Source organism: Carlito syrichta, unplaced genomic scaffold, assembly GCF_000164805.1.
Source record: "Carlito syrichta isolate Samal-C Ts95f unplaced genomic scaffold, Tarsius_syrichta-2.0.1 Scaffold316346, whole genome shotgun sequence".
NCBI classification, from domain to species: domain Eukaryota; kingdom Metazoa; phylum Chordata; class Mammalia; order Primates; family Tarsiidae; genus Carlito; species Carlito syrichta.
Window position 1 is genome coordinate 1,515,449 of NW_007260442.1, and position 13,481 is coordinate 1,528,929.

Consider the following 13,481-nt stretch of genomic DNA (forward strand, 5'->3'; position numbering starts at 1 on the left):
ATCTTCTATGAATCTTCACAGAAATATCAACTAGTGGCAGTCCACAAATTTAAATAGGAAATATAATAAAAACCACAAGTTGCTTTTTTCTTTTTTTCCTTCAATTTTAAAATACAAAATACAAGAGTATATAAAAAGATCTGATTTTTTTTAAAGGCAGGGATAAATCTGCTACTTTCAACAAAAAAGTTAAGTTCCTACGAAGAGATAGTCTTTTCAATATTCTGATATTAAAGTTTTATTTATCACCATAATTGATTCTAATCCCATATGTCCACAAGGCCAGAGACTAAAATAACTAAGGATGGGCTTCTAAAAAATAAGACACGAAGAATCCAGAATTAAAAAATAAAAAACAGAAGCACTGGTTTTAAGACGAGTCACTAAACTCATGCCCAACGTGAAATTATTAACCGAAGTAGAGAAAATTTGATGTGCATCTTTAAGAAAATATGTAAGAAATATCTTCTATGCGAAGGACATCTTGATTTATCCACTCATTCAAGGGAGTTGTAAAAATATTTTTTCCCAAGGTGAATAAGCATACTAAGGAACATCTTCAAAGTAAATCTCAAGAATTTAGTAAAAAAAGAATAGCACAAAATATCCCAGTAACACTTAAGTAATTGACAAAAATCTAAAGTGGAAAGAATGCCTACAAGAACATGTGGGAGAAGAAAAGATGGTTCCTCTTTCCTGTCAATAATACATATTTGTTAAGAGATAAAAAGTAAGGAGTTACAAAAGAGTTTTATACTACAGAATCACAAAATAGGACAGTGCTGGGATCAAAGACAATTAAAACATCTATTTAATTGGCAAAAAGTATTGATTTTCCTTAGGACCCATTGGGAGTTCTAGAAGGCACAGATGACCAGGAGAGGGCAGCTCACCACTGCAGCTGTGAGTAAACGCTGAAGATGGGAATCCCTTTCTTCGCCATTAAATGGACACTATACTTATCATTCATACTCAACTAATGAACAAGATACTGTCACTAAAAATCCTAAACTACACATAAAATGTAATAGTATAAATCATTACAACTAGTAAAGAGTAAGAAAAATTTCTAATGAGCAAACTGAAGCTCACAAAATAAGATAATGCTAAAGTTCCTGCCACTCTCAGATAAACAGAATATAGAGCTAGCAATTATAGTCATTATGACTAATAATGTATACTTACTATCTTTTTATACTCCAATGCACTTTTTGTAAATAACTACATTCTTACAGTTTATCTAAATTTTCAGTTATCCAAACTCCTCACCAAAGTAAGTTCATATATACACAATGAATGCAATTAAGTGTAGTATCTCACACCAAATGAATGGGGCTGGGGGAAACTCCTTGTACTAACAAATTTCAAAATCCAGTGCCTCCTCTTGGATCACATATATCTTTGCAATATGTTCTGTATATGATCTGTGTGTTGCAAGCAAAGATGTAAAGATTTCTGCTGTCAACCATAATGAATAAAGCTGCCTGGTTATCATCAAAATGTGATAAAAATGGAAACTTTTCTAATGTTAGAAGGCAGTATAGACTGACATAATTTCTTTGTTTTAGGCTGACATCTTCCATTCAAAAGGTGTGCAGGTGAAACAATTTAAGCACCTAAAGCTTGGTAAACTCTTTACCTTTTAAGAGTCATAGGACCCGTGATTCCTATTAACACATTAATCAAAGAAAAGGTATTGGACTGTAAGTCTCAGTATTTATTTTCTTTTTTTTTTCTGAGTTGGAGTCTCACTCCGTCGCCCAGACTGGAGTGCAGTGGCCACTCCCGGCCACTGCAGCCTCGACCTGCTGGGCTCCGGTGATCCTTCCGCCTCAGCCTTCCAAGTAGCTGGAACTATAGGCGCGCACTACCATGCCTGGCTAAGTTTTTTTGATTTATTGTAGAGATGTGGTCTCGCCAAGTTGCCCAGGGGGGGTCTCGAACCCGCGGGCTCAGGAATCCACTCACCTCAGCCTCCTAAGGCGCAGGATTACAGGCTGGGCCACCGAGCCCGGCTAGTATTTATTTTCATCAGTCTATTACTTGCTGCTTAAATGTTTACTAGGAGAAAATACTGAAAAAAGAGCAGAGGAAATACTGATGACATAAATGGTTAAAAGGTAATTGTTTAATTATGGAATTTTACTTCCTTGCAAGTTTTTCATTTCAGGTTTGAGGCAGTACTTCTACTTTTATGTCATGGCGTTCAAGGCAAATGATGTTTACAGAGTACATTAGTGGAAATGGAGAGGGAACCTTCAGAGACGACTGCCCCAGTTGTTCTGAATGCCCAAGTCCTGTCAGGCCACCCTAAAAACAGAAGGAGTCAATACCCTGCTCAAATGTAACTAATTCCTGTCACAGCAATGGCTATGGTACATGAGTTGATAAGTAGTGATATGAGTATCCTTGGCTAAGGGTAAGGGATAAGAGGAGGCTCAAACAGTAGCTGCAATCCCAATTGAAGAGTTCATTTCACAATACAGAAAGCAAGCATATTGTGAGATACAAAGAAGTGGCTAATTGGAAATTGAGGTCTGGTGTGCTAACTTTGACGTCTTTACTTTTTAAATACATTGACTGTTTCAATTCCTGTCCCTTTTGATAGGAACAAAAAGTATATAGTTAGAGAAACTTCCTTTAAAGATTTTGTTGAGGTTATCAGAGAAGGAAATAATGATAAGCAGGGTTATGAGACATTTTTCTTGATTTTCTTTTAAAATCTCTTTCACAGAGGTACAAGATTAAGAGGAGAAACTATGGTATCAACAACTACCAAAACTCTGGTCACTAGCACTGAGGACTATTATAATACATAATCAAGCGGCCAGCGGTCAGGGCTAAATAATAACTTCTGGTCCCCTTCCTTTAACCAATGAAGTAAGATCAGAAATAATAAAATTCAAGTAGTAATTAAAAGAAAGAACAAAACACAGCAAACTAAATTAAGAGTATTCTGAAAGAGGAATTTGTCCGAATGGCATTTCAAAGGCCTGCCTCTTGGAACTCCAGTCTGGTTCAATAGCTACAGTCCTCACTGTGAGGGAGTTCAGCTCCAAAAGGCTCCTAGAGGAGCAGAAGTCTCCACTAGGAAGTTATTACTTCTTAAAGCAAACTTAGAGGACACCTGCATGAAACTATCATGTCTTTGCCCCTAAACTGTAGAAGTCTCATTAGGGTCAAATAGCTCATCTTAAGGAAGCCCTGAAGAGCCCAAAGTAAAGGCAGTTTGGCAGGCTTTGTACCTTATACTTTGGCAATACAAATGAGCAGGGCCAGATTACTGGGTGTACAACCTGTGCAGTCAAAAAGGTCTTGCACTCGTGGGGCCTATGCTTAGTTTAATGCTCTATTGTTGTTTAATGTCTTAGTTTAATTTTAATGCATCTTGAAATTGCTTATAATTTTGAATTTGTGGTTTATAAATGAAAACAAATGGGAAACGGGGTAAAGAACAGAAGAAATATGCCAGGTGTCAGCATACACATTAAGCAGTTGGCCTGGTAGCCCAGCCCAAACGTGCAAACCTGGGGTAAAGTTGGACACCAAGGGTACTTAGGAGACAGCCAGGACTGAACTAGATTGGCAGTGGCACCGGGAAGCAGGAGTGGCTATGCACTGAGGATATGCAAAGGAAAGCAAGTTTACCCATTTCTCCCTGAAAACTATCCAAGCGGTCTATGTACAAATATTAAATCTCCAGTCTGAGCACCACAGGAAGTGGCAGCACTCAGGCAGTTAAAAATTTTGTCAGCACATTATTGCAAAACATCCAAATCATGGCACCAAATACACACACACAGATCACAAAGTAAAAGCATATGCATGATGAACATTAGTGTGTTAGGGACTTATCGGAATTCTTCATGGCATTTAGAATCTCTGGTTTTATAAACTGTTAGAACAGGGCAAAGTAAATACCAACAGCCTTAGAAAGAGAGAGTAAATATAAAGATCATTACATTTGATGAAAAAGAACAGTATTTTTATATGAGGCTTTGGCTAAACCAATTATTAACAGGGAAGATTACTTTAAAATTAATTTTTTTATATTTTAAAATTATCTTAAAACTAAATTAAGACACCCATAAACGTAATTTGTAGGTTTATGTTGCTAGAGGTATATTGCTATTAACTCTAACCATGAGGTTTTTTTTTGAGTTGGAATCTCACTCTGTCACCCAGACTGGAGTGCAGTAGCATGCTCCTGGCCACCACAGCCTCGACCTGCTGGGCTCTGGCGATCCTTCCATCTCAGCCTTCTAAGTAGCTGGAATTACAGGCGCACACTACCATGCCCAGCTAATTTTTGATTTATTGTAGAAATGAGGTCTCACCAAGTTGCCCAGGTGGGTCTCAAACCCGCGGGTTCAGGCAATTCACTCACCTCGGCCTCCCAAAGTGCTGGGATTACAGGTTGAGCCACTGAGCCCAGTCACCAAGCCTGGCCACCATGAGTTTCTTCAAAGGAAAAATGCTTTAAATGTTCGTATCCTTACTGTATCTTTCTCCTGCTTTTTGAACAGGGACCCTTGCACATTCATTTGCACCACATCCTACAAATTAGGTAACCAGTCCCCACCTTCGGAGGCTAATCCACCAGTTACTTCTTTTCAATGCTTGGCTGTTGTCTTACAAAACTCCTCTGCTTCTTGAGGGCCAACCTTAAGCAAACATCCACAAGCTAACTATTTTATCCTTAACTATTTCTCTTGACATTTGGACTGTAATTCCCAAGTTTCCAATCCTCATATTGAAGGTCTGGGTTTTTTAAGCAACTATTTGTTCCTTTCTCTCTGATCCATCCAATTTGTTACCAAAATATCCTAAATTAAACCCTCAGAATAATCTTGTACTAATTTCTGTTCAATCCTATACTCAGCCAGTCAAAACTTATCAGTTGGTCTCTTGAATCTGTGACTTAACCCTATACTGACTGTGATCATCCTAGACAAAGTCCTCAAAATCTACCATGAAGATTTATCCTACCTCACACATTTTACCATCTCATTTGATCCTCATAAAACTCCTGCGAGACAGGTAAAGACAGTTCTGATGTAAAAATAATTATATCTTACAACTGGAGAAATTGAGGAACAGAGACCAAAAGGATACTGCTCAAAGTCATGATGAACGCAAACTGCTCAGAGCTACGGAGAAGGGGTCTGTTGTTTTTATCTGGTCTCTTGAGTCCTCTAATTTGCATTTAAACGGTCATTAGATCAATTTCTCATCCAAGACCTTTTATACTTGTCTACTGACAAGAACAACAAAGTACAGCTCGTAATCTTAAATTTTAGGACTAGCCTCCCCCCACCCCATTGGGTTTTAATCTTTATTTTAAACCTGTATCCTCTACTACTCCCATACCACTCTCTACTTCAGGCTCCTATCAGCAGAATCTTCTTTAGCTTTTCTTTATTTTTTGAGTCGGGATCTCACTCGGTGTCACCCACATTGGAGTGCAGTGGCATGTTCATGGCCCACCACAGCCTTGATCTCCTGGGCTCAGGTGATCCTTCTGCCTCAGCCTGCCAAGCAGGTGGGACTACAGGCACATACCACCACACCTGGCTAATTTTTTGATTATTTGTAGAAATAAGGTCTCACTATGTTGCCTAGGCTGGTCTCGAATTCCCAGGCTCAAGCAATTCTCCTGCCTTGGCTTCCCTAAGTGCTAGCATTATAGGTATGAGTCACCATACCTGGCCATCTTGAGCTTCTCTAAATGTAACAAATGCCTGTTCATGCCTCCAGACACAACTCAAGTGACACCTCCCTCAGGATCTCTTCCTTGATTTTTCTCATGAAGCAATAATCTTTTATTTCTCTGGATTTCTACAAAAGTTATTATGTACGCTCATGTGGCCATGCCACAACCTTACCTTGAAGGGTGGCTAGAAAAAGACTCAATTCTATATTCCCACAAGTCTTAGTGAATCACTATTTATGAAGACTTCACGATGCAACTAGTCACACCATTCATTCAAACATCTATTACCTACCATGTGCTAGGCCCATGTTAAATGTTATGGAGGCACAGATATGAAACCCAGGAACGCAGATAAATACATGCCTATGTAGCTTCTCCTTCCCAAGCCTCACTAAAATGACAGCAAAAAAGTCAAATGCCCTCCAATTTTTATCCCTACCCCATGCAATCGGGTGACTGATTTTTTTCCCACCCCAGCAAATCACTGGAAGTTTATTTTCTGGAAAGAGTAAGAAAAAGGATCTCTATTTTGGGAGGCAACTTGTACTGCTGAGGGTGGGTGTCAAACCAAAATAAAAAGATTAAGTGAACATGTACATAATGAACCCTCAGCTATACTCCCCCACTGGCTCTCAGAACACTGCTAATCAGGTCTGTACCTTACAAGCAGATCCAAATACAGTTATGTATCACATATAACAACATTTCAGTCAATGACATGTAATAGTAGTCCCATAAGTTAAAAATATTGTACAATAGCTTTTCTATGTTTGGATATACAAATACTTACCATCATGTTACAACTATCTACTATATTCCATACAGTAATATGTTGTCAGGTTTGTAGCCTAGGAGAAGTAAGCTCCTAGAGGCTAGGGATGTAATAGGGTACATCATCTAGGCTTATCTAAGTACACTTATATGATGTTCCCACAATGAAGAAGTCACCTAATGATGTATTTTTCAGAACACATCCCCATTGTGAAGCAAAATATAAGTGTACTCTTCTTCTTGGTTCCAAGAACTCTACTCACCCTAGAAGTCCTAAAGATATTCACAGGAGGAATTTCCCTGAAAAATGACCCAGATACATTTTCCTAGATGAAGATCATGTTGATATACACCCATTACAAACTCTGGGAATTCATTTAATCTGTTGTTTGGTCCCCCCACTTTCAATCATGAGCAAACAACTAAGGATTCTCAAATATCTGTGAAAATTTTAAAATGAAAGCTAGAAACTAGCACAAACAAAAACTAGAAAGGGCAACTTGGAAGAAACAGACTATTCAAGAATAAGGAAGTTTAATATAAACTTATCATGAATACTCTCTAAAAAATAAAATATTAAATCCGTAAGTTATGTTACTCCAAGTTTATTTTTCCTTAATTTCCTATACCCTTATTATACATCAACCAAATTTCTTTTGTTATCAAAATTTCCTCCCAAGATACCTTAGACACTCATATATACATACATACGTGTGAACACACACATAGATTTTAAAGAACATTCAGATAAAAGAGACACAACCATTCATCCTAGAAAATAAGAAACATAACACCAAAATTATGAAACTCAATAGATACATGGGATAATAAACTTGATGAACTCTCCCACAAAGTAGAGCAAAAAAGATAGAAATGTATAAATAGGATTAAAAAGACAAGAAAGGTCGGGCTTGGTGGCTCAGCCTGTAATCCCAGTGCTTTGGGAGGTGAGTAGATTGTCTGAGCCCGTGGGTTGAGACCCGCCCGGGCAACTTGGTGAGACCTCATCTCTACAATAAATCAAAAATTAGCCGGGTGTGGTAGCGCGGGCCTGTAGTTCCAGCTACTTGGAAGGCTGAGGTGGAAGGATCGCCGGAGCCCAGCAGGTCAAGACTGCAGTGACCGGGAGCATGCTACTGCACTCCAGTCTGGGTGATGGAGTGAGAGTCCAACTCAAAAAAAAAAAAAAAAAAGACAAGAACACTAGCACACCAATTCAGGAGGTCCAATATATGAGAAATAGGTGTTCTAGAAAGAACAAAGAAAAAGTAGGGGAAAATATCATCCCAGAAATACTAAGGACTACTTTTCAGAAAGGAAAGACATGAACTTCCAGATTAAAAATGTCTGTCAAGCAGCCAGCACAGTAAATGAAAAGAAACCCACACTAAGACAAAAAGTGAGTATCTTACATACTTCCAGAAACACAGAAATCAAGTCAGATTCAATCGGTCTGAAATTACAATGACTTCCAGAAACACAGAAATCAAGTCAGATTCAATCGGTCTGAAATTAGAATGGCTGAAATTTTAATGGCAATGCCAGTACAATTCTGAAAGAAAATCATTCAACTCACCGTTCTCCTCCATGTGTTCTTTCTCAGGACATTATATTAGAAATGAAATCTTTCAAAATGAGGAAGTAAAGCAAGGAAGATGATGAAATGGGATGTTGGAAACAGAAATTCCACCACAGGAGAAAAGCAAAGAGAATCCCTAAGAATGACAGAAAGGGAGATCCCAGAATGACACTGTGCACCAGTTAGTACAGAGGGCAACCACATCAAGATGAAGCAGTCAGAATTTCTCCGAAAACATGAAACTGATGGAAACCCCAAAGCATATTGGAAGGAGAATTAGATAATAAAAAAAGAAATTTGAGTTGATTTAGTGATAAGTACCTAGAAAGTTAAGTAAACAAAAAACCTAGACAGTAAATTGTGGTACAGAAAGGTAGGAACAGCACAGACGAGATAAATTCATGATAGGATAGCTACCTATATGATTCAGCAAATTCTTCAATGTTGAAATAGTCATAATAATGTAAACACTGACTACTGATGTGACTAAAATGACAATATAATTATACAGGGAGGATGAAACAATGCCTGCATGTAGTGAAAACAGAGGGAGGTAAAAACAGATGAATCTTATCATCTATAAAAAGTCTGTAGAACATCTGTAACAGAAAAATCATGAGATAACAATACAAGTATGTAACTAAGAGCAACAGAGGCCAACACTAATAGACTTAGCTGAAATGATTATCATATCGACTTTAAGGAAGAGGAAATGGTGAGGATAGGGGTAGAAACAGAGAATTTTTCATTAAAAAAAAAAAACAACCCTGTGAACTATTGACCTCTTAAAGCTATATGAGGCTGGGTACAGTGGCTCAAACCTGTAATCCCAGCACTTTGGGAGGCCAAGGTGAGAGGATTGCCTGAGCTGAGGGGCTTGAGAACAACCTGGGCAACTTGGCGAAACCTTGTCTATACAATAAATAAATAAATAAGAAATTAGCTGGGCATGGTGGCACACGCCTGTAGTTCCAGCTACTTGGAAGGCTAAGGTGGAAGGATTGTCTGACCTCAGTAGGTCAAGGCTGTGGTGGCCCTGAGTATACCACTGCACTCCAGCCTGGGAGAGAGTGAGACTCCAACTCAAAAAAAAACAAAAACAAAAGCAAAACTATATGAAAGTATAACCTGATAAATGTTTAAAAAAATCCACTGAGGGTTTACATTCTAGTGGGAAAGATACACATAACACTGATAATTATGAAGAGGGTGATAAGTTAAGTGCTATGACAGTAATCTACCTGGATATCTGTAGTGGTACTTTTGTTACAGTCTGCCTTATATTGTGGTCATTTGTGTACAGATTATAATTTCCCTTACTAGGCACTGAACTATACATTTACCCTGTCTCATTCACCTTTGTTTCTTGACACAGTAATTTATACATAGTGGTTATTGAATAGATACTTGCTGCATCAATAATACAGGGATGGAATTTCCTTTATAAATTAAAAAATATGACTGTGGGTTCTTTTAGGTTTTAGCTACCCAGAAACAGACTCTCTTTCCTTCCTATGCTTGGGAAAGCCCTCATCTTTTTAAGCAGAGCTAGCCATCATTTAAAAAGGTAAAAATGGCAGATGCTTTCTTCTCTTGCACACCTAGACTCCACCATTAAAACACAGCTACAACACTGTTTTAATATAAGCTGTTAAGGAGACACAGCAAGACCACACGGAATCCTTTTAGATGATGGGTGTCAAAAGCTACATTCACTTCCAAGCCTTCAACAGCACCAAGTAACTGCTTATGGGCCTAAACACAGAAGTGTCTTTACCAAATGAGTTCTGCAATGTGATTTTGCTTATTTGTGGAAAGGTAGACTCTGAGCATGTTTATCCAACACAATAAAAAAAATCATATGAAAGACCTAATATCTCTTTTCTGCTTAAGTTAAAACAAACTTGATTTCAATGGCTTACAACTCTAAACCTTATCTGTACAATCAGCTCGGCTGACAGTTTAGAGCCCAGCCCATTTTATCTGACACTGTTGGCACTTGGCAACCCTTCCAGTAATCTCAGTTTTATAATCATCTTTCCCAACAAGCTTTCATGTAATTTGTCAAATATTAAATTAGTATTCACCGATTTCAGTATTTCTATACTGAAATCTGCAAATAGCAAACACTAGTTTTAGATGCTAACTTACCGGCAGAAAGTGGATAAAGGTATTCAGGATTTCATATTTGATTTTGTGGCGATTAGTTGATTAAATCTAACTTCCTGTAGAATAGCAGTACTCAAATTTAAGCCTTTGTTTATTTGGGTTGTATCTATTAATATCTACCATATTAGACACTAAAAGTGAAAAAATTTGAGTAATTCTCAATTCATTTAAAAACAAAAAATCCATTACATGTTAATATAAATAACACTTTTATTAAAAACAACTATAATTTCTGAAATAAGAAGAGTGACAATTTTGTATTTTTCTAACGCTTTTTCATAACTAGCTTAACTGAAATGTTGTATCTGGTTCTGTATTTAATTTGTTGTGATATGTTGTTTTTGATTAAAGTATATTGTGGGAGACCAGAATATGCTACCTCAATATATGAAGAATTGGTTAGGTGAAGGCAATTATGAAAGAGCAGTTGTAGCAAAGCTCTCTGTTCTTTCTCTATCTACCTAAATTAGGACAAAGATTGGAGACAACTTTAGTCACTGATTAGCCTGGAAAGGAATCTATATTAACAAGCTTCACTAGCTAGCCTTTATCTGCCACTTATTTGCCTTTCACATTTTTTCACCTCTAGGGATTTTAAGTCCTTTTCCTTTTTCTTGTATTTTCTGAGACACTTTTTTTTTGAGTTGGAATCTTACTCTGTTGCCCAGGCTGGAGTGCAGTGGGGCATGCTCACAGCCACCGCAGCCTTGACCTATTGAGCTCAGGTAATCCTTCTGTCTCAGCCTTCCAAGTAGCTGAAACTACAGGCACATGCCACCACACCTGGCTAATTTTTTTATTTAATGTAGAGATGTGATCTCGCCAAGTTACCCAGGCTGGTCTCAAACCCGTAGGCTCAGGCCTCCCAAAGTGCTGGGATTATAGGCGTGAGCCACCATGCCCAGCCTCTCTTGTATTTTCTAAAATCGTACATTTCTTTGTTGAAGATGATATATAAGCTGACATTAAAAGTCATATCTTTGAGAACTACTCATTCCATGGGTGTCACCCATGAATATATGAAATATACACTGTTCATAAAATTCTGTTCATTTTTTTGTTAATTTTTTTATAGGTGTCCATCCCCAATTAAGAACCAATGGGGGGGGTACGGTGGCTCATGCCTATAATCCTAACACTTTGGGAGGCCAAGGTGAGAAGATTGCCTGAGCCCACGGGTTTGATACCAGCCTGGGCAAGTTGGCGAAACCTCATCTCTACAATAAACCGAAAAATTAGCCAGGCATGGTGGCACGTGCCTGTAGTTCCAGCTTCTTGGAAAACTGAGGCGGAAGGATCGCCTGAGTCCAGCAGATTGAGGCTGCAGTGGCTGTGAGTGTGCCACTGCACTCCAGTCTGGATGACAGATTGAGACTCCAATTCAAAAAAAGAACCTATAAGGGTTGAAAAAATTATTTTTCTTTCCCTGCGATATGAAGATAATCTGACCTTACATGATTATAAAAATGAAAAAGGAATAGGTCTTCAACTGCTTTTAAAAATAACTGTGGATATTGTTCTTTGATAACACCCTAAAATTAACAAGTAGTAGTTTCTTAAATGTTAGTTATAATGTAAAATCAAAATTGGTTTAACTAGCATTATGAATGGATTTTTCACTCATGTATGATTTTGTAACATCATGAATAGTCCATGTGGAAAGTACCAAGTTATGTTTAACGTGTATAGTACTTCCCAGCTCATCACACAGAATATTAAAGACAAGTACTAAAGCACTGGGGGTTAATAAAATTCTTTTTACTGCTTCATCAAGAACATTCACAAGTAATACTAACAAGTCTTTTGATTTTAACTGCAGGTGTATAAAAATAAAGAATATATGAAGGAGGCACAAAACTTGAAATTTATTTATAAAAAATTGTGTAGGCTGGGCATGGTGGCTCAGCCTGTAACCCCAGCACTTTGGGAGGCCAAGGTGAGAGGATTGCCTGAGCTTGGGGGTTCGAGATCAGCCTGGGCAACTTGGTGAGCCCTCATCTCTACAATAAATCAAAAAAACTAGCCAGATGTGGTGGCAAGCGTCTGTAATTCCAGCTACTTGGAAGGCTGAGGCAGAAGGACTGCCTACGCCCAGCAGGTCAAGACCACAGTGGCCGTGAGCGTGCCACTGCACTCTAGCCTGGGTGACAGAGTGAGACTCCAACTCAAAAAAAAAAAAAAACTGTCGAAGCTCGGTGGCTCAGCCTGTAATCCCGCACCTTTGGGAGGCTGAGGTGAGTGGAATTCCTGAGCCCGCGGGTTCGAGACCCACCTAGGCAACTTGGGGAGACCTCATCTCTACAATAAATCAAAAAATTAGCCGGGTGTGATAGCGCGCGCCTGTAGTTCCAGCTACTTGGAAGGCTGAGGCGGAAGGATTGCTGGAGCCCAGCAGGACAAGGCTGCAGTGGCCCGGAGCGGCCACTGCACTCCAGTCTGGGTGACGGATTGAGGCTCCAGCTCAAAACAAAAACAACAACAAACAACAACAACAACAACAACAAAAACCGTATAGTTACTCTTACATGCTTAAACTTCAGTCACCTTCAGAGTACTCTCCATTTGATAAAATACACCCATCAAGATGCTTTTTCCACTGCTCAAAGCAGTTTTTTGGGGTTTTTTTGAGTTGGAGTCTCACTCTGTCGCCCAGACTCGAGTGCAGTGGCCGCTCCCGGCCACCGCAGCCTCCACCTGCTGGGCTCCGGGGATCCTTCTGCCTCAGCCTTCCAACAAAGCAGTTTTTTAACTCATCAATTTTGATGCCCTGTAGTGATTCTGCCATTTTTTTGTTTCACCTATCCCACATCAGCAAAAGGTTTCTCTTTAAGGAATTTTTCATCAGGAAACAACAACAACAACAAAAAGTTGCTCAGGGTGAGACGGGGTGAGTAGGGAGGGTGGGGTATAGGGGTCATGCTGCTTTTGGTCAAAAACTGCTGAAAACTCAGTGCGGTGTGAGCAGGTACACTGTCATGGTGGAAGAACCAGTCACCCGTTGGCCACAACTTTGGATGTTTCTTCTGCAAATTGTGACACAATCTTCTCAAACTTCCAGATAAATACTTTGGTTGACCATTTGATCCGGAGGAACAAATTCGGAGTGTACTACAATGGGTCTACCCTCCAAAAGACAATATGGTTTGTTTTGGGGGTGCCCCAGCCTACTGACTATTACTAGTAAGGTTTGGTGCAATTGCCTTCATTCATGTTAAGGAGCCAACAGTTTTACTCATTACTACTTTTGTA

At 38.9% G+C, this 13,481-nt stretch overlaps 1 protein-coding gene across 3 annotated transcripts in view; it reads right to left on the reverse strand.

The window, feature by feature from the left end:
* The window catches only part of ZCCHC7 (zinc finger CCHC-type containing 7), a 248,793-nt gene that overhangs the window by 98,649 nt on the left and 136,663 nt on the right, over positions 1 to 13,481 (reverse strand). The window lies entirely within an intron of this gene.